The following is a 27,315-nucleotide window of genomic DNA, read 5'->3' as shown; positions in this document are numbered from 1 at the left end:
AGTAAATTTCTAAAAAAAATTTAAAACTACCCTATTATCCAGCAATTCTACTTATGGCTATTTATCTGAAGAAAACAAAAACACTACTTCAAAAAGATATATATGACCCCCATATTCATTATTATAATGAATTATAATGGCATTATTTATAATTACCAAGATGTGGAAACAACCAAAGGGCCCATCACACACACACACACACACACAGGAATATTATTCAGTCACATGTGAAAACACGGGTATATCCTGAGGGCACTATGCTAAGTGAAATATGTTAGAGAAGGACAAATACCATGCAACATCGCATATGTGCAAGCTAAATATATATATGTAGATAGATACAGATACAGATATATCTAAGCTCATAGTTATAGAAAACCGTTTAGTGACTATTAGTGACTGCCAGATGTGGGACATGGCAGGGGAGCAATGAGTGAACTGTTTTCATTTTTTTCTCTTGTTTGTTTAAATAAATAGAACAAAAATTTTAAAAATCAAAAAGTAAAAGAAACTTTGTATCATTTACATTTAAAGGCCATTAACTTTCTGATAAAACACACGAGTATTCCCTAAGTAGTAACAATAAATGTGATCTAGTTTCATAGTTCATGAAAGAAAAAAATGTAAGTGTGAAAATATAGGATACATTAGAAACTACACAGATAAAAATATCTCAGTTATGGTATCACAAGTTCTGTAGGTGTTTGCAAATATAACTTAATATCCATTGAAAATTATTTTACTTTCTGTTATCTCTATCATAAAGTATTGATCACTTTCCAGACAACATAACTGACATCCTTTAGCATAGTGTCTTTAGGTAATGGGAAATGTCATATAAAAGTAAGATATGCCGGGCGCCTGGGTGGCTCAGTGGTTTAGGTCGCTGCCTTCAGCTCAGGTCATGATCTCAGGGTCCTGGGATCGAGTCCCACATCGGGCTCTCTGCACTGAAGGGAGCCTGCTTCCCTCTCACTCTCTCTGCCTGCCTCTCTGCCTACTTGTGATCTCTCTCTGTCAAAAATTAATAAATAAAATCTTTAAAAAAAAAAAACAAAAAAAAAACAAAAAAAAAAGTAAGATATGCCCAGCACTAACCTAACAGTAGAAAGTAAAATCCCCAACATATTCAGAAAAACATGATATGCCCAGCACTAACCTAACAGTAGAAAGTAAAATCCCCAACATATTCAGAAAAACACAGTTTTTGTTTGTTCATTTGTTTGTCTGGTTTGTAACCATGATGGCTATTGTCTGCCTGGAGCTCTATGAGCACAGTAAAACCTTATCTGTTAATCATGTCAAGGTGCTAGTTATTGCTTGATACCAGCTAGAATGTAATGTCTTGAATAAATTGGCCTAGACTTCCCATGTGGTTATAGTATCAATAACAAGACGGCAAACACAAGATTGCTAAACAACTTGAATTGAATTTGTAACCCTAGTTTAATAATTATTTTGCAAGAAATATTTATGAACCTTTTTTCCTACATTACTCAGAATGCACAGAGTATATTATCAAAACCAAGACATTTTTATACAACTTTGCCTTTGTCCTGAGTGTTCCTCCACCTCACATACATCCCAACCCTGAAGTCTTCCAGGCACTCGGTTGAGGGGCCTTCCCTGGGAAACAGTCCCCCATTAGGGTTGGTCACATCCTATTCTTGACCCCATGACCAGTGCTTAGTTTTATCATAGCATGTGCATATGTAAGTCCCAATGGCAAAGACAGTGGCATACATCTAATTTCTCCAGTTCTCTGACTCAGGGTGAATGCAGTGAACCATCTTGAGCATTCTACAACCACCTGCTGAGCCTTCCTGGAGAAAATAACAAGGGAAGACCTAATTGTGCCATTATACATTCGTTGTTAACAATTTCAACATAGTCATGACATTGAGTCTCTTCTGTTTTTCTCATTATTTTAGTCTCACCTCTGCAAGAACTCTTCCAAACTACCTCTTCTTTCCTTAGATCTCTGAGTTCTCCTCATTTCATCTCACTCTCAGCAGACAACCTTGGCCTGTACCTTACATAGAAATTAGAAAATGCAGGAATTCTTTTAAATTGCTGCTACTAAACATAAAACTACCAACCATCTTCTTCTCTTTACCAACTTCAAAATAAAAAAGATATGTTTGCCTCCTCCTATTAAAGGTAATGAGGCTGCCTAAATTTTGTATCACATTCTATGTCCACAAGAAACTTCACCCATATGTCCCCTCCTTATCTTTAAACGCTCCCAATTTTCCATACACAAACAAAAAGCCTCGCAGGGCCTCACATCTTCCTCCAGTCAACATCTCACTTCTCATCAAAATTAAATAGTGGTCTATAGTGCCTACTATTATCTCCTTACCATCCTCATTTTCTCCTCAATTCATGGCAATGCCTCTGATAGGGTTCTTTTTTTTAAAATTAATTAATTTATTTTTTCAGAAAAATATATGTTTCAAAATAATTTATTTATTATTTATTTTAATTAATTAATTAATTAATTTATTTATATTATTTTATATATTTTTAATATATGATTTATTTTATTTTAAAATTAAAATAATTTAATTTGTTTATTTTATTATTTATTTTTATTAATTTATTAATTTATTTATAATAAATAATTATTTATTATTTATTAACAGTATTCATTGTTTTTGCACAGCACCCAGTGTTCCATGCAATACGTGCCCTCCCTATTACCCACCACCTGGTTCCCCCAACCTCCCACCCCCCCCTTCAAAACCCTCAGGTTGTTTTTCAGAGTCCATAGTCTCTTATGGTTCGCCTCCCCTTCCAATTTCCCTCAACTTCCTTCTCCTCTCCATCTCTGATAGGGTTCTTTTAATGATGAGACGAAGTCATCAGGTAAGAAGTACAATAAAAGACAGCAATTATTCACCCAGTGCTCTTTCAAAAGCGTTCAACAGGGGACCACTCTCCTCTTGAAACACTTACTTTTGGATACGATTTTTTCTAAAGATTTTATTTATTTATTTGACAGAGAGAGATACAGCGAGAGAGGGAACACAAGCAGGGTGAGTGGGAGAGGGAGAAACAGCTCTCTCACTGAGCGGGGAGCCTGATGTGGGCCTCAATCCCAGGACCTCTGGGATCGTGACCTGAGCCAGAGGCAGACACTTAACCACTGAGCCACCCAAGGGCCCCTCATTGACCACAATTTTGCTGCATAGGTCAGAGTACCTAGTTGTACACAGCTGTATACAAACTAGCTTAAGCAGAAAAGAAATTTATTCATATTAGGAGGATCTTAAGGAGGATTAGACAGGCGGTAAAGCTAATCTTGGAAACAGTACCTATATCAGAAAGATGTGTTAATGAAAATACCATGGCTAATTCTGAAGAATGGGAAGCCCTTGCTGCTACGCTTCTCCCACAATACACAGCTTCCTCACATTTCTCACATATACATCCAAGTCTCTCAAAGTTGTGTCTAATTAGAAGAACTTAAGTCACAAGTATGTTCTCATCAGACTGTAAAGAGTTAACAAATGTTCAGTTTTCTGATTCCTAGCTGGAGAACATAGGATTTAGAGTATGGATATTATAGAAAATAGGGTGAGTATTCCAAGATATTAGGTGATAAGAAATGGCAAATATCCACATCAGTTGCTCTTATCCACCTGACATTAATATATATCCTTCTTCCCAACATGATCTTTCAAATAGTAACATGCTTTCACCTATCCTATTGTAACTACCTATAAACAAATATATCACCACCTTCTCAAGAAGAAAGAAAACATCATCAATCATAGTATCTGTGGTAGGACCAGTGAATTTCATGATAGTTGGCAGCTGATTTATTTCTTTTACTGAAAAGAGTTCTCAAAAACGCAAAAATGTTATGTGAAATGTCTTAATAGTGTATATGATATTCCATAAAGCCTGTGAATTGTTTTGCTGTAGCAAGTAGGATGAGCATGGAGGTAAATATAAATCCAAATTCGGCATTTATCCTACCAAGGACAAACTATTTCTAGTCCGTTATGGGAGCAGCCCCCATGTAATTAATTTACTGTTTAAGAATAAGATACTTTTCCTGAAGTATAGAACTATCCTGAAGGCTTAGGGTTGTTTCCTGCTGTGGGTAAATTGATGACAACCAGCTTGTTGTGGTGTCCATCACAGTCTTGTTGTGAGAAATCTACATAAATCTGTTGTCATTGTCACCATGATCACTTTATTACTGGGTGTACTGGGCAAGTACTAGGTTGGCTGGGAAGGAATCAGACTTTCATCCATTTATCAGGTCATTTTGTTCAACTGATTATTGAGAGTTTATTCCACAGTGAGACTCTTTGACAGAGTATTCACTTAGGATGCAAATATTGTCAATCTCTCAGCCCATTTTGAGTAATGAGTCCCTAAGTCTAACCCAACTCTTTTCCTGAAGAGAATGCAGACCACCTAATCAAACTATTGCTCATGAATCAGTATAAACCTAGCCTTTAACCATTTCTCTCTAGACTAAGCAAAACTGGAATATGTCCCTTGAACTTCTATATTTTGAGAGGATTTTCCTTTTCTAATGATATTTATGGCTACCCTGCATGGGTTTAATAGAACAGCACTCCAGTTCCGATTACTGCTAGCATATCGGGCTGAGTAAACTTAAGTTAGACTCAAATTATTTCCTTACTGTTCCATTTGTCATAGGGCTTCCTCAAGAGTCACACATGTGAGTTAACAGAGGAATGGCATAGAAAAACATTAGGACACAGGGAGTATGAAGTGACAAAAGTTCTCTCCTTGACCAAACTCCAGTTGAGTGCTCTCAGCCCTCTTCTTGATGAGGTCTCAACTTTGGTGCCAAAGACTTCAGACTCTCAGCACAAATTATTTTGTCCACCCATTACATACACAGAGATACATATCCCACATTAAAAGACTTGAGCAAGCCATAGCATAATTTCTAACAGCTCAAGGCTGCATCCCTAGGATGACCCTAACCCCCTTAAAGTGGCTGCCTGAAAGAAACCTCCAGGTTGCCAAAAGAATTTTTACCATTTTGTTTCTAGCCAGTACCTCATCAGGTAGGCCTCTGACCTTCCTTTCTTAGAGCATTTACTAATAAAGGCTTACCATCATGAATTCTTCTTCTATGTATCTCTTACAACTCAGGATTGTCTTCTCAAATATCGAAAAATCATTCCTTTGAAATAGTATCATCAGAAGGGATAGTGTCCTCTCTCCCAGACTCTGTAGTAGGAAGGATCTACTTTAATTATTGACAGCTAACAGACACAGCTGGCCTAATTATATTACATTGGCCAACTCTTTGTAATTTTTCATTTCTCTGGTTCTATACAAGCTCCCTTTCTTCTTCCACCTCCTCCTTTCTTTCTTTCCTTCCTACCTTCCTTCATTCCTTCCTTCCTTCTTTCACTGGGTACAATATACTTTATTGATGGTACATAACAAACTTGGGCTCTCCAAGCTCCTCCCCTTCTCGAGGGACAGAAACTGTGCAGAGGTCTGGAGATTCTATGTGTGATGGGGGATGAGTTGTGGTAAGGACTTCGCAGCAGCTGAGGGCCTCTCTCTTCCTCTTGCTCTCATTGAGGCTGGCAGTCCCGGGGACTCTTACTCCTTGGAGGCCATAAGATCCATCACCCAGTTGCTGTAGCCAAATTCACTGTCATACCAGGAAATGAGCTTGACAGAGTGGTCTTTGAGAGACATGCCAGGCCAAGGATTGAAAGTGGAAGACTGAGTGTCATTGTTAAAGTTGTAGGAGACAGCCTGGTCCTCAGTGTAGCCCAGGATGCCCTTGAGGAGGCCCTTTGATGCCTGCTTTACCACCTTCTTGATGTTATCATATTTGACAGTTTTCCCTAGGTGGCAGTCCAATTCACAACCAACACATTGGCATGAGGACACAGAAGTCCATGCCAGTGAGCTTCCCATTCAGTTCAGAGATGACCTTTCCTACTGCCTTGGTGGCACCAGAAGCAGGGATGATGCTCTGGGCAGCCATGCCATGGCTTTCCAGAGGGACTGTCCACAGTTTTCTGGGAGCAATGATAGCATGGACTATGGTCATGATTCCCTCCATGATACCAAAGTTGTCATGGATGTCCTTGGTCAGAGGGGCCAAGGAGTTGGTGGTGCAGGAGGCATTGCTGACAGTCTTGAGGGAGTTGTCACACTTCTCATGACTCATACCTATCACAAACATGGGGTTATCTGTAGAAGGGATGGTTATCAGAGATGATGACCCTCTTGGATCCACCCTTATCTATGATTATGAAGACCCCAGTGGACTCCACAATACACTCAGCATCAGCATCATTCCATTTGATGTTGGTGGGATCTCTCCCCTGGAATGGGGAGATGGGATTTTCATTGATGACAAGTTTCTTATTCTCAGCCTTGACTGTACCATGGAATTTGCCATACATGGAATCATACTGGAGGATGTAGACTATACAGTTGAGGTCAATTAAGGGGTCATTGATAACAACAATATCTACTTTGCTTGAGTTAAAAGCAGCCCTGGTGACCAGGCACCTAATATGGGCAAATCTGCTTATTCCAGTCTTCACCGTTGTATCTCAGGGACACAGTTGGCACTGCCCCAGAAGATGTGGCTATCCATCAAACAGGGAGGAGCAGAGAGCCTGTCATTCTCCCTTTAAATGCCCAGTCACCTTTGTAAAAATTGAAGTTGAGCTTGATTTACCCTGTACCATCTTTTTCTCTATTGTAATAGTGTATTAGTGATTTAAAACTCTTATTACCACTTTAACTACTGTTCAGATTTGTCTATCTTTGATGAAAATATCTGCTCATGCAACTTTTTTGTGCTTCAGGATCTGCTTGAGGTCAAAACTATATACATAATTCCTAATTGATAGGTTATTGCTAGATATAACCAGTTATGTAGTATGAACTAATAAGTAACACCAAGTTAATGAATGTAAGATCAAGTTATCTGTTGTTCTATTTTCAGGTGTTCAATGCCTATCACGATCTTGCTTCTACTAGGAAAACAGAAACTTTAGATCAAAAGGAGAACAGTTACTTGCAAAGTGGTCACAGCTTTCTTCTAAAACCTTAGAAACCTGTACTATCATTCTCCTTTACAAGTTTTGTACTGTGTCTCCTGCCACAAATACTTTGGGCACAATTGGATTAGCTGTCATAAGGCCCATTGAAAGGCTGTTTCATGGGATCTGGTCTAGCTGAAAAGTCTTTTTTTTTTTTTTGCTGAGGCTCCCTTAAAGAATGATATCCTTTTGAGTCACCTGGCAAATAATCAGAGTAGCCAACTTAAAAGTGGTGATAATTTTCTCCAATATCCAAAGAAACCCATTGTAGCTCTTTCTTAGAGATTTATGGGGCAAAGCACGGTAACTAGCCTTTTGCTTTGAATAGTATATCTTACCATGTACTATTTACCACAGAATATTCAGAAACTCCAAAGGTGGCAGACCATTATATTTTCATGGTACTTACTGTCCAAACTTCAGCATGCCTACATGTTTTACCAAAAAAATCTAGCATCCTTGTTCTATAATTTCTTTCTTCATGATATTATTAATATACCAAAACTGGATGATGCTGACATTGTGAGATCAATGTCCCTCTAGAATAAATTATGGCACAGAATCATATATTATAATTTTGAGATAAGTGAGTAAAAGTCTACTGTTGTTTTTTTTACCAGGTGAAAGCAAATCATTTTTGTTTTTGTCTGGTTGTTAGTAGAGAAAAATGCTTTGACCATGTCAATAGCTGCATTCCAGGTGCTATTCCAAAGCTGGTTTGATTTCTTCTCGAAATAAAACTGAATCCAGAACAGTAATTGAGACTACAGGTAACATGTATTTAAATGAAGGAAAGTCTAGTGTTATTTTCCAAGGTCTGTTTCTTACTGTGCAGGTGATACAAGCTAACTGAATTAAGAAGGGAAAGGCATAACCATCAACCGCTGGGAGTATGAATCCTTATTCCAAGTGAGATAGGAGAACAACTTTCATTTTTATTTTTATTTTTTCATTTTGTATTTTTAAAGGCAAAGAAAAGACCCAGGAACATCTACTTAGCCAACCATAATAGAGTTTGGTGTATGGGTTATGACTCCAGTCTGTGAATCATTCCAGTTACTGATTATAATCATTTTGAGTATCAGTAGGAGCTAAAGAAATAGCAACAAGATGTGTGTATAAACCCACTGGGCCTACTTTGAGTACACTCACAGTGAATCTGCATTGTTATGGACTGAATGTATCCTCCACCCCAATGTAATGGTATTTGGAGGTGGGATATTTGGGAAATAATTAGGTCTAGATGAGGGCATGAAAGTTGCTTGAATCTGCTGGCACCTTGATCTTAGATATCATGGTCTTCAGAACCATGAGAAGTAAAACTCTTCTTATTTTTAAAAAATATTTTATTTATTGATTTGAGAAGGGGAGAGAGAGAGAGCAGCAGAAGGTCCAGAGGTAGAGGAAGAAGCAAGCTTCCTGCTGAGCAAAGAGCCTGACTTGGGGTTCCATCCCAGGACGCTGAGATCATGGTGGAAGCTGATGGCAGACACTTAACTGACTGAGCTACCCAGATGCCCCAAAAGAAATCTCTTCTTGTTTAAGCTACCCAGTCTTTGGTAATTTCTTACAACAGCCTGAGCAGAGTTGACTAGGACAACTATTAATTACCTGACATTCAATAACCTTAGCATTGTTACTGAATTGCATAAATGGTTTAGTTTTAGCCAGCAGTGTCAACCTGGAATTAGTATCCAATACTTAATGAAATGTCTAGGAATTTCTCCTCCTTTAATATACAGTTGGCCTCCTAAATTGTGCAAGTCTCTTAGGAGAAGAGTAGCAATAGCCAGGATCTATTGACTGCTTACTATGTGCAAGGTACATTTACATACATTAATTTATTTAATCCCCTTATCCAATGATCATATAAACTCCACTGGAATCAGGGAACTCATTTCAAACACAGTAAAACCACAAAACACAGTAGGACCACACCACAAAGGTCTTCAAAGGTCTACCAAGAAAAATTATCATTATGCTTTTAAATAACATTGAGTCTCTCCTTCCCAATTATTTCAATTAATAGCTATATTGCAGTTTTGTGGGTTCCATCAGGAAATCTTTAGGAGTTAGAATCACCTATGATATATTCACTACAAAAATTTTCATAGTTTTTTGGATTTACCTTCTACTTTATTAACTCAAGGTATTTTATGGCATCTTTACCTAATTCAGCATAGGCCAACCTTATGTGTAAATTTCAGTCAAGGAACTGAGAAAGCAATTACAATTTCTGACTGATTCCAGCTGTTGACCTTAGGCATTAAAGAGCAACAGGAAGGGGCATGAAAAAATTGGCTCCCCTTGCACAATACTTATCTAAGGGATCTTTTTTTTAAAAGATTTTATTTATTTATTTGACAGACAGAGATCACAAGTAGGCAGAGAAATAGGCAGGCAGAGAGGGGGAAGCAGGCTCCCTGTTGAGCAGAGAGCCGAATGTGGAGCTCGATCCCAGGACTCTGGGATCATGACAGAGCTGAAGGCAGAGGCTTTAACCCACTGAGCCACTCAGGCGCCCCTATCTGAGGGATCTTGAGGCAAGGCCTGAACTGGGACAGAGATTCTGTTTTGCTGTAAAGACACTCCAGGAAATTAGGGTATTTAGGGGCTCTCCCAAAGGCCTCCTTTTTAACTGGTGTTCTACTCTTATCCATTCAATATGCTGTTACTAAGAAATCTGACAAAGACATGAATTCAACCTAATCTGAAATTCAGTAACCCAGAGCATCAGATAGGATGTTTTATTCTTGGCTATGTCAGTCCTGCGGTTGCAACAAATACTTTTGACACAGACACAGAAAGTCTCCAATTCTCCTACTCTGTCTTGAGCCAAGAACTTAAAACTTGGATCTTATGAGTTTCTGTTGCTTAGCTCTCCTATATATCTAGAAGCAGCAGCCTTCCTTTTCTTCCTTATGATCCCATCTTTCCTACTCATTCTATACCAAAAGCTACCTGTTTTTTTAAAGATCTTGTCTTTAATAGCCATTTCATTCTAGAGGATAATTTAAGTAACTCTTTCACATGCTGTGTCATCAACTACCATTAACTACCAGAGCTCCCAGTTCTGTATTATGTCTTCAGTGCTTTCAAACCCAACCAGCATAAACAACCCATTTCTTTGATGGCTTGTTGCCTTTCTGGCACCAAGTACCAAATTGGTCAGGATTATTAATTGCAACCATTAGAAAATATTCTGACATAAGGAGAAAATTAGTGTTTAAAGGGATATTATGGAGCTCAGATAAATTAGAGAAGGGACAGAGGACAAGATTCTGAAGACACAGGAATAATGACATCATACCATCTGTTCTGAAGAAGATATCATGCCCATGCTACTTGGAACTGATTGCCCTTAGGATTAGATGCCTGATAGTCCACTCCCTTCCTTCCCCCAACCATCAGGAAAAAACCAAAGTCCCTGCCATGACATGTGCCAGAGTATATACTCCTCTTTTACATTAGATTTCTAATGTAAATGTCAAATGGGTCCAAATAATTGGAAAAACTGAAGTCAGTGCCTTTATCTAAAACTACAAGAAAGTCTGGAATATAATTATTCCATCCTCTGCCTTGGAAAGAACGATTAATAATGTAAAAAATTACCAAAATATAGAGAGAAAGTTGGACCACAATAAATGACAAATATCTACTAGCTGGGCCATATGTTAAAATCACTGAAAATGATATGCTCAATCAGGTGGTAGTCATTACTCACAGTATTTCTGGATCTCTTTCTTTTCCTAGATAATAATTTGAAACTACACTTACTTCCCTCTAGAATTCAGCAGAGGTAAAATAACTTACCTTGGCTGATGGAGTATAAATGGAAGCAACAAGTGTCACTTCAAGACAGATTCTTTCTGAGCTGATATGCTTTCTACATACTCCCTTGCCCTGCCATGATGAACGTGGAAGCCCCCAATAGATATGGTAGCATCATCACAAAATAAGGCTTTAGTCATCTTGGGTGTCTAACTGAATAATCTGAAAAAGTTCCCTTCTCGGCCTGTAATGGACAGGTAGCAAAAACAAAGAATAAAACTTGTTCTAATTCCCTGAAATTTTGCTGTGACATGTCCATGCTGACAGAAGCTCAGACCTCTCTTTAATTGTACTTTTTATCTGATACATACCTAACAGCTTGCAGGTCACAACACAGAGCTGTCATAAAAGTACTTCATTCAACATGTTCAGAGCTGAACTCATGAATTTTTCTATCAATTATTCTTCCTCCAGCATTTCCTTCCTCAATAATACAAAACTATGTGTTTGCTCAATCTGAAAACATAAGAATCTTTCCTGCTTCTTCCCATTTTCTACTACTTATGTGTTACCAGTTTCCAAATACTATGGTTTTCATTTCCTCTATTTCTATAGTTCTGGAACCACTTCCAAAAGCCTAGTTCAAGAAACCATCATCTCTTATATGATTTAATGAAATAGGCTGATACCTACTTATGCTTATTTATCATACCTTACAACCTAGCCTCCACTATAGCTAACATATTCTTTTGTTGGTTTTTCAATATATTATTCAATACTTAAAAGTTTCTCCTTAAAACCCATCAAAGACTTCTCATTTCTTTTACCATAAAATTGAGATTTCTGACAGATCTTTAAGGTTCTGCCTGGTCTAGACTTTTACTCATCATAGTTTCACTCTCTTATCTAGAAGTGTTGACTGGCATTCAGTTCTTAAGTTGTGCTATCCTCTTTCCCACCTCATAGTTTATGTTCCTACGATTTCTTCTATCTGAAGACTTTTCCCCAACTACTCCATTACATCCATTACTACTGTGACTACCACTATCTTGCTACATCTGCGCACTCTCCTTTCTAATGGCCATACATTCCTTAGATCTTTGCCAAACACTATTGACTTAGGAAACACGCCTTTATTCTTTGATCCTTCGGTTACATTCCCCCAAAGAAGTTCATAGTTAATGTTCACTCTTGCCCACCTATTTTACAATTTATTTGGGGTTTGTTTTCCTAAACGAGTGTTTAGAAAATGATGAAGTAAATATTGGCTTGCTTGCCATTGTTTCTTTAATGCCTAACACAATAGAGGTAAGACATAGTAATATTTTTTCAAATGAAGGTTCAAAGTTGAATAAACGACTGACTCCTAGATGCTTTCACACCCTCATCATATTTCCAGGGTTTTTTTCTTGTTTGTTTTTTTGTTTGTTTGTTGTGTTTTTGTTTGTTTGTTTTTTGGTTGTTCCACCAACTTAAGTCTATGCTTAGCTTTTTTAACTTGGAAAATTTTTCAAAATGCCCAGTTGTTTGTTGTTTATATCACATTATCTGCCCATCTGTTTTTATTTTTTTTTTGTTCTACTTATATTCAGCTTATTGCTTGAATCGAGAATCATTTTAGTTTCAGTCTTCTTAATTGTTTGGAAACCAGGGGTTGGTCTGTTTATTTTCATACCTCATGCTGACACAGAATCCTGACATTCTTTTGGATTCAGGTTGCAAAAACTATTAAATGTCCTCTATATCTGGGGAGGTAGAGAAGAAAACCAAAAATTCTGTTACTTTGGGGGTTTTCCCCCCTTTAAATTAAAAGAAAGTCTGTTTTGGAAAAAAAAAATATCTGCAGCTTAATCCATGTGAATATTCTAATCCTTACATCCAGAAAGCATTTCAGCAAATCACTCAAATAGTAAAGCCTATATTTGAAATAACATCTATTTGAAAATCACTTTGAGTATTTAATATGACTGATATCTTGTTAATAAAAATTCCATTATTTAAATAGAATCCAGCTACATAATCTTTTTATATAACTAAATAATGAGATAGAAAGTAGAACAAATTTTTATATAGATTAAGTTATGCATATGTGTCTGAAGCATAATGCACTGATGGGATATAGGAAAGGATATTTAAAAGCTTATTCAAATAGTGATTTATGAGTCTTATGAGTCAGGATATTCGGTCTCCAATCAATAAATCATGAGCCATTGGGGCTTCTTAATGAGCACCATGTTTGGGATAGATAGTAGCAATCTGGCAGGTCCCACAGGTGATTTTTTAAAGTGAATCCAAATTCTCCACAGATCTGTCTTACCTTCCATCACAGTGTGTTTTTGAAGGGTGCATGGGAGTTGTCATAATGTGTTTTCCCATACTATGTTGAGAAACTGAGAAAACTGCTATAAAATGCAAATTTAAGGGCATCAGTGGATTTTCTCTTGAAGCTTCCTGGATATTGTTCAGAGAAATAAAGCAACAGCACACATTGTAGCAAAGAGAAAAAAAGACTTAAAAAGCAATTGCAGTATGGTCTTCTGGCACGTTTTAAAAGGGCACTTTGATGTAATTAAAGAATGATCTGCAATGATTTTTTTTCTATATGAAGATAACTTTAGAAGACACACAGCTTTGGGGGGCAAATATATGATTTGAACATTACTTGGATCTTTATTGTGGACTACAACTTGTCTAGCATCACACCCAGGTCAAAGATCTTTTCAAGGATTTTATTCCAAGTAAAGGGGTTTGCAGCCTGGTATTCCACGGTATTATAGTTATAAACTGAAATCTCTTAAAACCTCTCATCTACAGAAAGAACTTTAAAATCTCACTAGTGCTACTGCTTTGCTTATTGTAGTTCACCACACTCAGGGAAGATCCATTTTGTGCTTCTTCTGTTGGGATATGTGTCACTACCCAGAAACATGAACTCTTCTAGAAACAGGGCATAAGTCTCAATATGTGTATGAACCATGTATCTCTGATTCTATGACTTCTGGGCCCTTGCTGGCCCCGGAGAGACTGCCTCTCCTTTGGTTAGCCAGTTCCTAGAGATAGTATACTGCTTGCCTGAGAAAACATCTTTTCATATGCAAACCAACTAACTGAAAATTCACACCTGCAACCTCCTTTATGGGGCTCTCCAGGCCACCATCCACCTGCCCCAATCACCTGAGGGCTAGCTACTCTATACCCTAAAGCCCGCTGAAATTATCCAAACTAGCCAATCCTAAACCTACTTACTCTGCCTCACCCATTTCTTACTACAGAAACCACAATTAAGATTATTACCTATGTTTTCCTCTACTTCCTCTGCCCCCTATCTGACCCTGGTGCTTCCTCACACAGCCCTCCATGGCACGGTATGTGCTTGTCCTCTCAGGATCTTTCAATTTTAAAGAGCAATTTTTCTCTGATCTATTGGCCTCACCATATTTGAATAATAATAAATCCTATGTTTAAAAACAATATTGTTTTTAAACAATATTCCCAGAGATACTATTGCACAATATTCCCAGGTTGCACAATATTCCCAGATACTAATGGTCATTCATTTTGGTCTGAGTGAGCATTTCAATTCTGGGTGGTTTGAAAGGTACCAGTGAGTTTTCTAAATCAAACTGTGCTTAACCTCCTCAAATGTATACTAGTCATTTTAACTAGATTAAGGAATGACATTATTTGAGAGAGGTAACATAGTTATCTTCCCTTAGCCATATCTCATGAGAAAATCATCTCAACTCAGGCATCTAGCAGAACAGAGGTGTAGAGAAGAATGGGTTGTAATATGTGCATTTATATATGAATGACGAAGATGGAAATATCCTGGTGTGTGACCCCTTAGCAGCGACGGGGCTAACTAGAGGAGGGAGGAGTATGAAAAAAGAGGGTACAGGAGTACCAGGCACCCTTCTGACAGTTTCACAATTTTAAATAAAGCCCAACCCTGGCATTATGTTATCTCTAGACATTTTCTCATTCACAATTTGATATTTTCCTAAAATCATTCTTTTTTTTAAATAACACAACCATCTAGTTTTTTGGTTTTTTTTAAATATTTTATTTATTTGAAAGAGAGAACACAAGCAGGAGGAAACGCAGAAGGAGATGGAGGAGACAAGCAGACTCCAGCTGAACAAGGAGACAGAAATGGAGATTGATTCCTGGAGCCTGAGAACATGACCTGACTCAACATCAGACACTTAACTGACAGTCCCACCCAGGTGCCCCCACAGCCATCTGTTTTTATAAGAAGAGATATTTTACAATTGGTACATTTTGATTTGCTGACATAAGGTGCCTTACCCTCACTCAAATGGAAAAAAAAAATTAAAGTAAAAATGTCTTACCCATATGAGGTAAAACTTGCACCACAACTCAGCTCTCAGAATAGGTTCAAGGCTCTGGTGATTCAAAAGAAGCAGGCAACTCAGTGCTCAAGTCTAAATTTAAGAACTTTCTGGAACTCAGAATCCAATAACAAAGGTTCTCACACTCATTTCACCAATCTTCAGCGAAGATCTCCTGGTTTGATCAACTTCCCAAGAACACATTGTAAAGTATATCCCACCTGAACTACATACTCTATTCTCAACAAAGAAGTCCGAGTAATCCCCTAAATCAAGTCATATCACTCCTATGCTCAGAATTTTCTATCATCCAGGACACCTGGGTAACTCAGTCAGTTAAGCATCTGTCTTTGGTTCAGGTCATGATCTCTGGGTCCCAGAATCAAGCTCCACATTGGGCTCCCTGATCAGCAGGGAGCCTGCTTCTCTCTCCCTCTGCCTCTCCCCCGGCTTGTGCTCTCTCTCTCTCTCTCTTTCTCTTACTTCTCTCTCAAATAAATAAATAAAATCTTAAAAAAAAATTCTCCAGTGTCCTATACATACTGGAATAAAAGACAATATACTTACATCACCTACAAGGTGCTCTATTTTCTGGATGCCCATGGTCTGTCTGACCCTATTTCTTCTCACTGTCCTCCTTACTTCCTTTGCTACAGTCACTCTGTCCTCCTTACTGTTCTAGAGTATTCTGGGTATGCCCTCGCCTCAGGTCTTCTCCACTGTTACTTTCATATTTGAGCATTCTCTTCTTAAATATCCATTTGTGCCCAAGAAGTTGAAAATGGTTAGAGACAAACTCAACTCTACATTCCCAAAAAACACACAAATGCTGCCTTCTCTGGAAGTCCTGGTCAGGCCACCCTACATTAACAAACATCACCAAATTTCTTCTCTGCTTTATTATTCTTAATATTCATCAACTTCTTACATACTATATATTTCATTTATTTTCTTATTTCCTATCTACCCCTACTAGTATATATGACACTAAAGATAAGGGTTTTGGTTTTTTTGTTCCTTGTCTCATGTCCCATATAAAGCATGCTAAACAGTGCCTGACTTATATAAGCTTCAGAAATATATGTTTAATAGAATAAGTGAAAGACAGTGTGATGGATGCTTGAAATATAGTTAGGCATGAGGAGCTATTACCATCTTTCTTGTTGAGATTTTATTTATTTGACAGAGAAAGAGTGAACAAGCAGGGGGAGCAGTAGAGGGAGAGGGAGAAGCAGGCTCCCCGTTGAACGGGGACCACCCCCCAACATGGGACTTGATCCCAGGACCCTGAGATCATGACCTGAACCGAAGGCAGACGTTTAACTGACTGAGCCACCCACATGCCCAGCTATTACTATCCTTAAAGAACTCTAAAATACAGGTGGGCAGCAGAACAAATGTTTTAATTCATCCTTTATCTTCAGTACACACTTGTAAATCCAAGTTGTTAGAAGAAGGAAGAGTGACTTGTACCAAAGTCATAGTGCTGATGGCATTTAGCGCTCCAAGGACAAAAAACAAAATGTCACTATATTTTGGAGGAGGTAGCACCTCTCCTGGCCACAAAAGGATGACAATGACATGATGCCATTTTAAATATGACAAATGGGCATTCAGATCAGCCAGATATAGCCTCATTTTTAATACTCACAGCAATTCAAAATTCAGAGGGATAAAGATTTCTTTATAAGAATTCTGTAGAAATGCTCTAAATAGTGCTCCTGATTTATGTAAAATATTTAGAGTGGAAAAAAAATTTAAAACTCCTTGCTCTAGTTTTCATTTCCTGAGTTCCTAACCATGTGTCAGGCACTGTGCTTGGAGCTGGTAGAGATAAAAGGATAAAGAGGACTGAATCTCAAGCCTGTGCAGAGTAAACCAGTCTACTCATGAATAATTTTAATGGAATGACAAAAGGTCTCATTCCTTAAAACTACTTAATAACATAAACTCATTAAAATGGCATGCAAACTCTTTAGAGATTCTTGTCACCACTAAGTTTAGGAGAAAGCGCAGAAAGTAAGGCATCATCTGGCATTAGAACCACTCTTGTTTTTTTCCAATGCTTTGCCTCAAAGAAACTCCACTGCTCTAACTCAGTCCTCTAACATCAACAACTACCATACCTATACCTTCTAGGAATGATGAAGTTAATTTCTCCCAAGCATACCAGTCCTTGAGTTAATTTAATTCATCATGTTATTGGGACCCTATCTTTCATGAAATTCCTATTCCTCCTTTCCTTATCAATCAAATCCCTGGTTATCTTTTATACCCTATTCACATATTATGTCAGTCAATTTTTCCCCGAGTCCCCCAGCTTGTTGGTCACTCCACTTGCTCATCTGTGCTTTCATAATTTGTAAAATCATTTAACTAATATTAATTGAGTACTTTCTGTGTGCTGGACCCATTTCTAGAGGCTGGGTATGCAAATGTAAAGAAAACCGCAAGAAAAATCCCTTCCTGCCTGATATCAAAAAAATCTGAGATGTGGATTTTATCATAAAGAAATAAATACATCGTCAAGTGGTGATAAATGCTAAGAAAAATAAAGTGGTACAACATCATACATTCTTTCCCTGACTTCCCCATTACCATAGAAAGGATGGAGTAGTTCAAAAGGACTCTGAGGAAATGCCATTTGAGCAGAGATTTGATGGGAGATCATTAAAAAAATCTAGTGGAAAATTACTTCAGGCAGAAACACTTGCAAAGGCCCTGAGGCAAGAACACGTTTGGGAGCTCTAAGAGCAAGTAGGTCAATGTGTCCTGAACAACGTGATGATGGGGAGAGCAGAAGGAGAGAGTTGAACCAAATCATGTAGTCTTTCAGGTTATGATCTTACTATGGTCAGGACTTTGGGATTTATTTTAAGCATTATGAGAACCCACAGAAAGGTTTGGACACAGGAATGACATGGTCTAATCCTGCAAGTATAATCTGACTGTTCTGTACAGAATAGATCGTAGGGGCCAGGAGTGGAAGCAGCAAGATGAATTAAGAGGGGGATTAGTATGCTGAGAGGTAATGGTGGCACTTATTTTATATTTACTTTTTTTTTAATGTAAACTGCAAAAAGATGGACCTTGATTTATTCATTTTTTATTGCCAATATCTAGCAAATGCCTGTTATTTTTTTTCAGTATTTAAATTTATTCATTTTTCAGTGTAACAGTATTCATTGTTTTTGCACAACACCCAGTGTTCCATGCAATACATGCCCTCCCTATTACCCACCACCTGTTCCCCCAACCTCCCACCCCCGACCCTTCAAAACCCTCAGGTTGTTTTTCAGAGTCCATAGTCTCTTATGGTTCGCCTCCCCTTCCAATTTTTTTTTTATAAACATATAATGTATTTTTATCCCCAGGGGTACAGGTCTGTGAATCGCCAGGTTTACACACTTCACAGCACTCACAATAACACATACCCTCCCCAATGTCCATAACCCCCTCCCCCTCTCCCAACCCCACCTCCCCCCAGCAAACCCCAGTTTGTTTTGTGAGATTAAGAGTCATTTATGGTTTGTCTCCCTCCCAATCCCATCTTGTTTCATTTATTCTTCTCCTATCCCCCTAACCCCCCATGTTGCATCTCCATGTCCTCATATCAGGGAGATCATATGATAGTTGTCTTTCTCCGATTGACTTATTTCACTAAGCATGATACCCTCTAGTTCCATCCACGTCATCGCAAATGGCAAGATTTCATTTCTTTTGATGGCTGCATAGTATTCCATTGTGTATATATACCACATCTTCTTTATCCATTCATCTGTTGATGGACATCTAGGTTCTTTCCATAGTTTGGCTGTTGTAGACATTGCTGCTATAAACATTCGGGTACACGTGCCCCTTCGGATCACTGCGTTTGTATCTATAGGGTAAATACCCAATAGTGCAATTGCTGGGTCATAGGGTAGTTCTATTTTCAACATTTTGAGGAACCTCCATGCTGTTTTCCATGGTACTGGCACAAAAACAGACACATAGATCAATGGAACAGAATAGAGAGCCCAGAAATAGACCCTCAACTCTATGGTCAACTAATCTCGACAGAGCAAGAAAGAATGTCCAATGGAAAAAAGACAGCCTCTTCAATAAATGGTGCTGGGAAAACTGGACAGCCACATGCAGAAAAATGAAATTGGACCACTTCCTTACACCACACATGAAAATAGACTCAAAATGGATGAAGGACCTCAATGTGAGAAGGGAATCCATCAAAATCCTTGAGGAGAACACAGGCAGCAACCTCTTCGACCTCAGCCACAGCAACATCTTCCTAGGAACAACAGCAAAGGCAAGGGAAGCAAGGGCAAAAATGAACTATTGGGATTTCATCAAGATCAAAAGCTTTTGCACAGCAAAGGAAACAGTTAACAAAACCAAAAGACAACTGACAGAATGGGAGAAGATATTTGCAAATGACATATCAGATAAAGGGCTAGTATCCAAAATCTATAAGGAACTTAGCAAACTCAACACCCAAAGAACAAACAATCCAATCAAGAAATGGGCAGAGGACATGAACAGACGTTTCTGCAAAGAAGACATCCAGATGGCCAACAGACACATGAAAAAGTGCTCCACGTCACTCGGCATCAGGGAAATACAAATCAAAACCACAATGAGATACCACCTCACACCAGTCAGAATGGCTGAAATTAACAAGTCAGGAAATGACAGATGCTGGCGAGGATGCGGAGAAAGGGGAACCCTCCTGCACTGTTGGTGGGAATGCAAGCTGGTGCAAATGCCTGTTATATACTAGGTGTTCAAAATGTACTTACAGAAGGAAGTAAGGAAGAAAAGAAGGGATGGTTTAAAAAAAAAGCAAATAAAGGGTTTTAGGATTCTTGAATCTAGTTAGAAGAAATTCAGATGTGAAAGCATTCCTCATTCCAAAAAGCAATACAAAAAGAAAAGTCCTCATTATTTCTTCAGTGAAAAGGACAAATTTGTTTTTATACTTAAAAAAATTGAAAGTGTTAGATCCTACTCATGTCCTGATGCTAAATGAATATGCAATCATGAAGAAGACTTTATTCTGCAAAGACTGACCATTTGGTTTTAAGGAACCAGTTGTTCATAGGAAATAGGAAAGAAAATGGCTTCTATTTTTTGGAGATGGGTAGTATCTTTAATAGGAGAGAAATAATTATCTCCCCCCTTCTCTCTTAGTGCATGGCACTGTGCTCTCTTGAGCTTTCAGAAAGTCAAGGTCATGGAGCAGATGGTCCATTATTAGGGTAGAGTAAAACAAGATAAATCTCTCATCTGAAATTAGTTTAACTTGGGAAGAAAATTTGCACTTTCACAGATGTACTTGAAGTTGGCACAAAAATGAGAACATGTTGAATTTAAATCAATTTTGCTGGTCCCTTATGTTTTCTGTTAACTGTTAAAGCATTAGTCAAATGCGTTTCTGCTGTATTTGGCAAAATCAAAATGAGGAATAAACTTTAATCTTAAGTGTAATTATTAATCATCCAAAAATCATTTTATGCAAGATGGTATTTGGTACTTCATTTAACAACCCCAATTCAGGCCCTGCTACAAGAAATTTGACATTGAATCAGTGTCACTCATAAATCAGTCTTGGATAGGACAATCAGGAAAAATGGGCAAGTGTCATGGTATCTGAGTCACTTGACTATATAGTAAAATACCAAAAAAAAATTAAATAAATAAAGCATGTGATTCACCTTGCCTAGAAATGTGGTAACAATGCCCTGATAAGTAATTTCAGATGGCTATAATGTCTTTCGGAAGTTTGGATTAAAAACATACCTACACTCAGACATAGGCTTAAAGTGCACATCCTGGGATATCTAAGCATATACTAGACATTCAGGAAACTTCCACTTGGAATATCCTTAGTCCCTGGCACCTTATTTCACAGTTTTATTTTTACATTGCCTTATGGGATCACAAGGTAGGTAAATAGTAATTCTATTTTTGAGTTGTTCAGGTGGGAAGCATTGGGGTCTCTAATTTCTATTTATCTCACATACTCCACATCTAATTGATCAGTACATCCTGTCCGCTCTGCCTTAAAATATATATCAAGAATCTTCCTACTTCTCACCCCTCCATTGCCATCATTATCTCTCTCCTGGATTACTGCAGAAGCTTCTTAATTGTTTTCCTGTTTCTACCCTCGTGCCCCCCTTAGCAGCCACAGTGATGCAGTTTAAAACACAAGTTGCACTATTTCCCTCCTCTTCTCAAATTTCCCAAATGGTTTTCTATCAGAGTAAGAGACAAAGTCAAGAGAATATATGGTCCTGTGTAATCTGTGTTCTCAAGACCCTGTCACCTTTCTCACCTCATCTCCTATGACTTCTTCCTTTTTCATTCTGCATCAGGTATACTGGCCTCCTCATTGTCTCTGACATAAACCAAATATGCCCTTGCCTCAGGACCTTTGCATGTGCTGTTCTCTTTCTGAAGTGTTTCTCTCCAGGCATTTACACAGCCCTCTCCTTTATCTCCTTAAGGATTTTATTGAAATGTCATCCTGTCAGTTTGGCCACCCTCTCTAAAATTACAAAGCAACACCACACACGTTTATCTTCCCTTTTTGCTGTATTTTCTTCCTAGTATTCATTCCAACATAATAGATTGTATGTTTTATATATCTTAATTGTATTTCCCCCCAACTAGAATAGAAGCTTCAAGAGGGAAGAGACTTTTCTATGTTTACTATTATACCCTCCAGCAACTAGAAGAGTGCCTGGCATCCATTAAGAATTCAATAAATATCTGAATCATAATAAGTGAATCACTTAATTTTTTTATTATTTTGGATTCTCCCTAGCCAAATAAATTTTTTTTATAAATAAAAATCTAGATGGCTTAATTTGGGGTTTTGACCAGATAGAGCATTTGTGAAAATCCTTGGTCCTTTGCCTTCAGCCATAAAATAAAAGTAATAAAAAATACCATAAATATGAAAAGTATGAAATTTAGCATGAGGAAAAGAAGCATAATTGGTGGACAGGATACTAAATCAAGAGGCTTAAGATCCATGAGACTTTATTATAACTTGGGTAAATCTCAGAATCTAGAATGGAATACTCAAAAGAGGTAAAACCCAAGTTTTTATCCTACACCCCTACTTCTATATGTTAGACAACTGACTCAGTTTCTGTCAGTTTCTTCATCCATAGTGATAAAGCTAAACTAGCTGACTTCTTCAGTTCTTTTCCTAAGCTCCACTGCCACGATTGCTTATTTCCTTATAAAAGCAAAGACTTTTTTTTAAGATTTTATTTATTTATCTGACAGCGAGAGATCACAAGTAGGCAGAGAGGCAGGCAGAGAGAAAGGGGGGAAGCAGGCTCCCTGCTGAGCAGGGAGTCCGACGTGGGGCTCGATTCCAGGTCCCTGAGACCATGACCTGAGCCAAAGGCAGAGGCTCAACCCCTGAGCCATCCAGGCACCCCGCAAAGACTTTTTTTTTTAATAACAGAACTAATATGAGGAAGGCTTTACCATTAAAAAGGAATTTACAGTAAGAATACTGGGGATTTTACAAAAAAATTTAAATATTTAAATATTGAAGACACAACTCTTAAGAAAGGATGAAACTGGGCCTTGGGCTTATAGAACCAAAAGTTTGAGGGTCTTTAGAGTTCCACCATTAAAGGGAGCTCGGTTCACATTCCTGAAGAAAGGAGTGTTTGTCAGATATTAACCCCCATCCAATCAGATATTGCCAGAGAACCTAGCCAGTGTCTGAAAGTTTTATTTTAGGGTTGATTTTAAAAATAATAAAAATACATTTTAAGTATATACATGTTCATTTTCACATGTGTGAATGCTTATTTATCCTCTCCCTTAAAACCCAACATAAGCAAGTACAGTAAGTCCTATCATTTACTCGACATCTTAAAATAGTATCCATTCTTTATTTTAGGGTAAGTTTCTTTCATTCCCTCATAATACAGAGTTTGCCAAGCTTATATAGTGCTGGGTTGATTTGGAATAGATTTTGAATTCCTGTCAAACTTGATTCAAGAATATTGAATTCTTGTCAATCTTTTGGCAAACTAAGTTTAATTTGTAAATAAAAGGGAAAAGAAATCATTGAAACCTGTTTTGAGAGGCAGATTTCTATTCTGATTTCCCTGAACCAGGTATTTGGAGTCTCTGTAGGCTTATTCTGATTTCTAAATTTCTTCTACTGATATTTATTTCCTAGATAACACTGGTAGAAATTAAATGGTTCACTGCTTTGGGGGAAATTTTACTCTTTGCGCAATAGTTTATATTTAAGGTACTTTTTCCTCCCTTGATTTTCCTTCATCTGACAAGCTTCAGGCAGAATTTAAAGCAAGAATCCAATATTCCTAAATGTTACAGTAATAAGATAGAAATGGGCTTTCTGCAGAATCTTTCCCTAAAATTTATAGTTCACCAGTGCCCTCTCTTTTCCCAATAAGTTTAATGAAATATATAGGTAGTGTCTTCCCAACAGAAGACTTAAAAAAACGAAGAAAATCAACAATATAAGGTTTGAGAAACATGTAATTATATTGGCATGTAAGCTGAACACCAATCATAGGTGTTCAATAGGCAATAATTGCTTCTGAAATAGAAAATGTTAATATACTATGAGAAGGTTTTGACAAGAGAACAATGAGTAAGGAATGGTAATAAATTTTGTCATTATAATTAAAGTCTCTCCCCCACCAAACTTCTGTTTTTCACCTTTCAAGACATTTAAAGTTGTAATAATTCCTCAAAAAAATTAGAAAAATAGTGGAAGCCTACTAAGAGGCAAGGTAAAATGCACTAGGTTTGCTTAGCTCAGAGAAGAGGCTGGGGGGTTATTTTCAAACATTTGTAGCACTATTCTAGGACACCAGTGACCACTTATTCTTCATTGTCACAAAGGGCAAACCAAGAAACAATGGGATAAGATTCCAATAAACCATAGGAACACATCTCTAAGTGCATAAGGTAGTGAATGACACCCTTAGGTACACATTAGTTCACCTGAGAGCTTTAAAAAATTACCAATGCCTCAGAACAATTAAATTATCTTCAGCATTGGTACTTTAAAAAGTTTCTCAGGCGATGCTAAGAGATGGTTTAGGTTGAGAACACTGATATGAAGCATGATTCTGTGATTCATGGTTCATGATTCTATGAAATGCACTTCAGTAGAGAATATTAAGACTTGAGCAAGTGAAGTACAGACAAAGAAAACATGCCCATCATTCTCTAACAATGCTTGTGTTCAAATCCCATTCCTATAAGAGGCTTGCACATTTTTTCCATATCTATGATTTCTGAAGGATAACAATCCTATTTGGGGTCCAGAGTTTAGACATGGAATTGATGTAGTGTTCTCTGGTTCCTGTAAGGGGTTACTCATTATAAAATCAAACCCAGCTTCTTAAAGTTAACAGAAATAGGTTTCTAAGTAGCTCTGAATCTGCACTCTAAGATTCACCTGCTCCTAGAGTTGCATCATTTTTTACAATAGTGCCAACACCACCTGTCTGGGCCTTAGAAGGACACTGCCCTCATCCCACCTCCAGCACTTTGGCTCAACTTTGGAAGCAAGCTGGAACTCTTTTCCCTTTGGAAGCAAGCTGGAATTCTAAGAAGAATAACAGTCCAACAAGAGACAATCTAGAGAGCATAAACCCAGATACGTTGACAAAATTTAAAATTCTATTTGTGTTACAGCCAGCTTATTTGTCAAACCTATTCGAATTCACCCACTGCCTTAAAACAACTATACTTGCCCACCAATACAAGCACAAGTATAAACATCTGGGTAACATATTTCATTTGCTTTCACTTTACCTATCTCCATAAGGTACTTCATAGTCTTGCCACATAGGTATCTCTTTCTATTCTACTTGATATCTTGCTGGTTAAATCCAAAGTGAGAAGATTAGATGCTTTAGTTTTTAGGAGAAGAAGAAAAAAGCAGGATGATGAAGGGAAGAAGGAGAGGGAAAAAACAAATAAAGGAGAAGGAAAAGGGAAAGAAGAAGAGAAGAAGGAAAAATGATGAGGAGGAATGGGGTAGTGAGGAAGGATATTTAAAAATAAAGTGATCCAACTATATTTTGTCTGTAAAAATACACTTTAAGTATAATAATTGATATTTTAAAAGTAAAGGAATGAGAGAAAGATATACCATGCCAACACCAATCAAAAGAAATCTGGAATAGCAATATTAATTTCAGGCAAAAAGGATGTCAGAAGAAGGAAAAGATGGAGAGATAAATAGGAGCATTATATCATGATAAAGAATCAATTCTCGGGGTGCCTGGGTGGCTCAGTGGGCTAAAGCCTCTGCCTTCGGCTCAGGTCATGATCTCAGGGTCCTGGGATCGAGCCCTGTATCGGACTCTCTGCTCTGCAGGGATCCTGCTTCCTCCTCTTTCTCTCTCTGCCTGCCTCTCTGCCTACTTGTGATCTCTATCTGTCAAATAAATAAAAATAAACCTTTAAAAAAAATCTAAAAAGTGTTTAAAAAAAAAGAATCAATTCTCCAAGAAAATATAAGAATCCTAAATGTGTGTGCATATAACAAAAGAGTGTGAAAATATAAGAGGCAGAGTTTTTCACTGGGTTCCAAGATGGTGATATAGAAAGACCATAAAGTTGTCTCCTCCACAGACACAACAAATTCTCACTTATATACAGAGCAACTCCTCCTAAAGACTAACTGAGGGCCGACTGAACAACAGAACAGAAGATAGAGAGACCACATAAGAATGGCAAGAGAGACAGAGATATGAGAGTGAGGGGAACTCCCACTTTATACACTATAATCTGCAGTTGAGAGGGATAGTACTGAGGGACTGTGAACAGATTTGTCTGCCTTGCAACACAGATAAAAAGCCAAGGTTTACATAAGAGACTATGGACTCTGACAAACAACCCGAGGGTTTTGAAGGGGCGGGGATGGGAGGTTGGGGGAACCAGGTGGTGGGTAATAGGGAGGGCACGTATTGCATGGAGCACTGGGTGTTGTGCAAAAACAATGAATACTGTTATGCTGAAAAAAAAAAATAAATTAATTAAAAAAAAAAAAAGCCAAGGTTTAAAAGGGTAACTAGTATGTAAAGGAACCAGCACTAGAACCTTGCCAAATGGTGGGGAAGCTACTGGAAATCTCTCAGGGTTGGAAGAGCTTGATAGTGCCATGGTTTATGTTCCCCCTCCACCTTGAAAGCATGGCTGGAAGCAGGTTCTGGGTGCCCTGGCCAGTCCATTGCTTCATGAACCCCAGGCCCTTTGCCTAGCCCCAGCCATTCTACCAAGGCAGTCCTAGCCACCCCACTAAGGCATCCTTACCACGGTACATTTTGAGACACCGCCTGTCAACTCTCACTTTAGAGAGAAGTGTGTTAGCTCCAGCCATCTCACCAATGTGACACAGATGCATTGCACCCCAGAACACTCCTGGCCAACACCACTATGGCTCCAGATGGCTTGCTAGGACACCCCTGACTAAGAGTGCTCTGGGACCTCCTGGCTCATGTCTGCTTTAGTTTCAGCCACCCCACCAGGGTACTCCTCACACTGAGCACTCTGGGAACCTTCAGCCTGGGCCTGCCTTGGTTCCAGCCCTGCCAGGGGACTCCTGTTTGGAGCACTGAGACCCTACACCCACACCTCATCTTGGCTCCAAATACCCTGCCAGGGCACCTACTGTGCTGAACACTCTGGGGTACCCAGTCTTGTACCCATGTCAATTTCAGCTAACATTCAGGGTGCCCTCTACATTGAGAGCATAGGAACCACCCCAGCCCTCACCCACATTAGTTTTAGTTGTACTGCCAGGCAACCCTCTATACAGAGAGCTCTGGAACCCATTTGCTTGCACTCACTTCAGCTTCAGCTCTTCTGCCAGAGCATTCTCTTCATGGAGAACCCCAGGACCACTTTGGCCCATGCCACTACAGCTCTGGTTATCTCCCAAGGGCAGCCCCAGCATGGAGTGTCCTAAGGCCCTCAGCCCACAGAAGCTACAGTTTAAACTATCAGACAAAATCACCAGGCATACATAGCCTACAAAGGGGACAAACAAGACCATATTCTCAAGTTTAGAAGTAGCTGTTCCTCCTAACTCATAGAAA

General features: G+C 38.3%; 1 pseudogene; it reads right to left on the bottom strand.

Moving 5' to 3' along the window:
* Window positions 1-5,607: 5,607 nt before the first annotated feature.
* LOC123942133 overlaps window positions 5,608-27,315 on the bottom strand; it is a 58,461-nt pseudogene continuing 36,753 nt past the window's right edge.

This window comes from Meles meles, chromosome 5, assembly GCF_922984935.1.
Source record: "Meles meles chromosome 5, mMelMel3.1 paternal haplotype, whole genome shotgun sequence".
Taxonomy (NCBI): domain Eukaryota; kingdom Metazoa; phylum Chordata; class Mammalia; order Carnivora; family Mustelidae; genus Meles; species Meles meles.
Note: the sequence above shows the minus strand (reverse complement) of the source record. Positions and strands in the feature narration are given on the sequence as shown.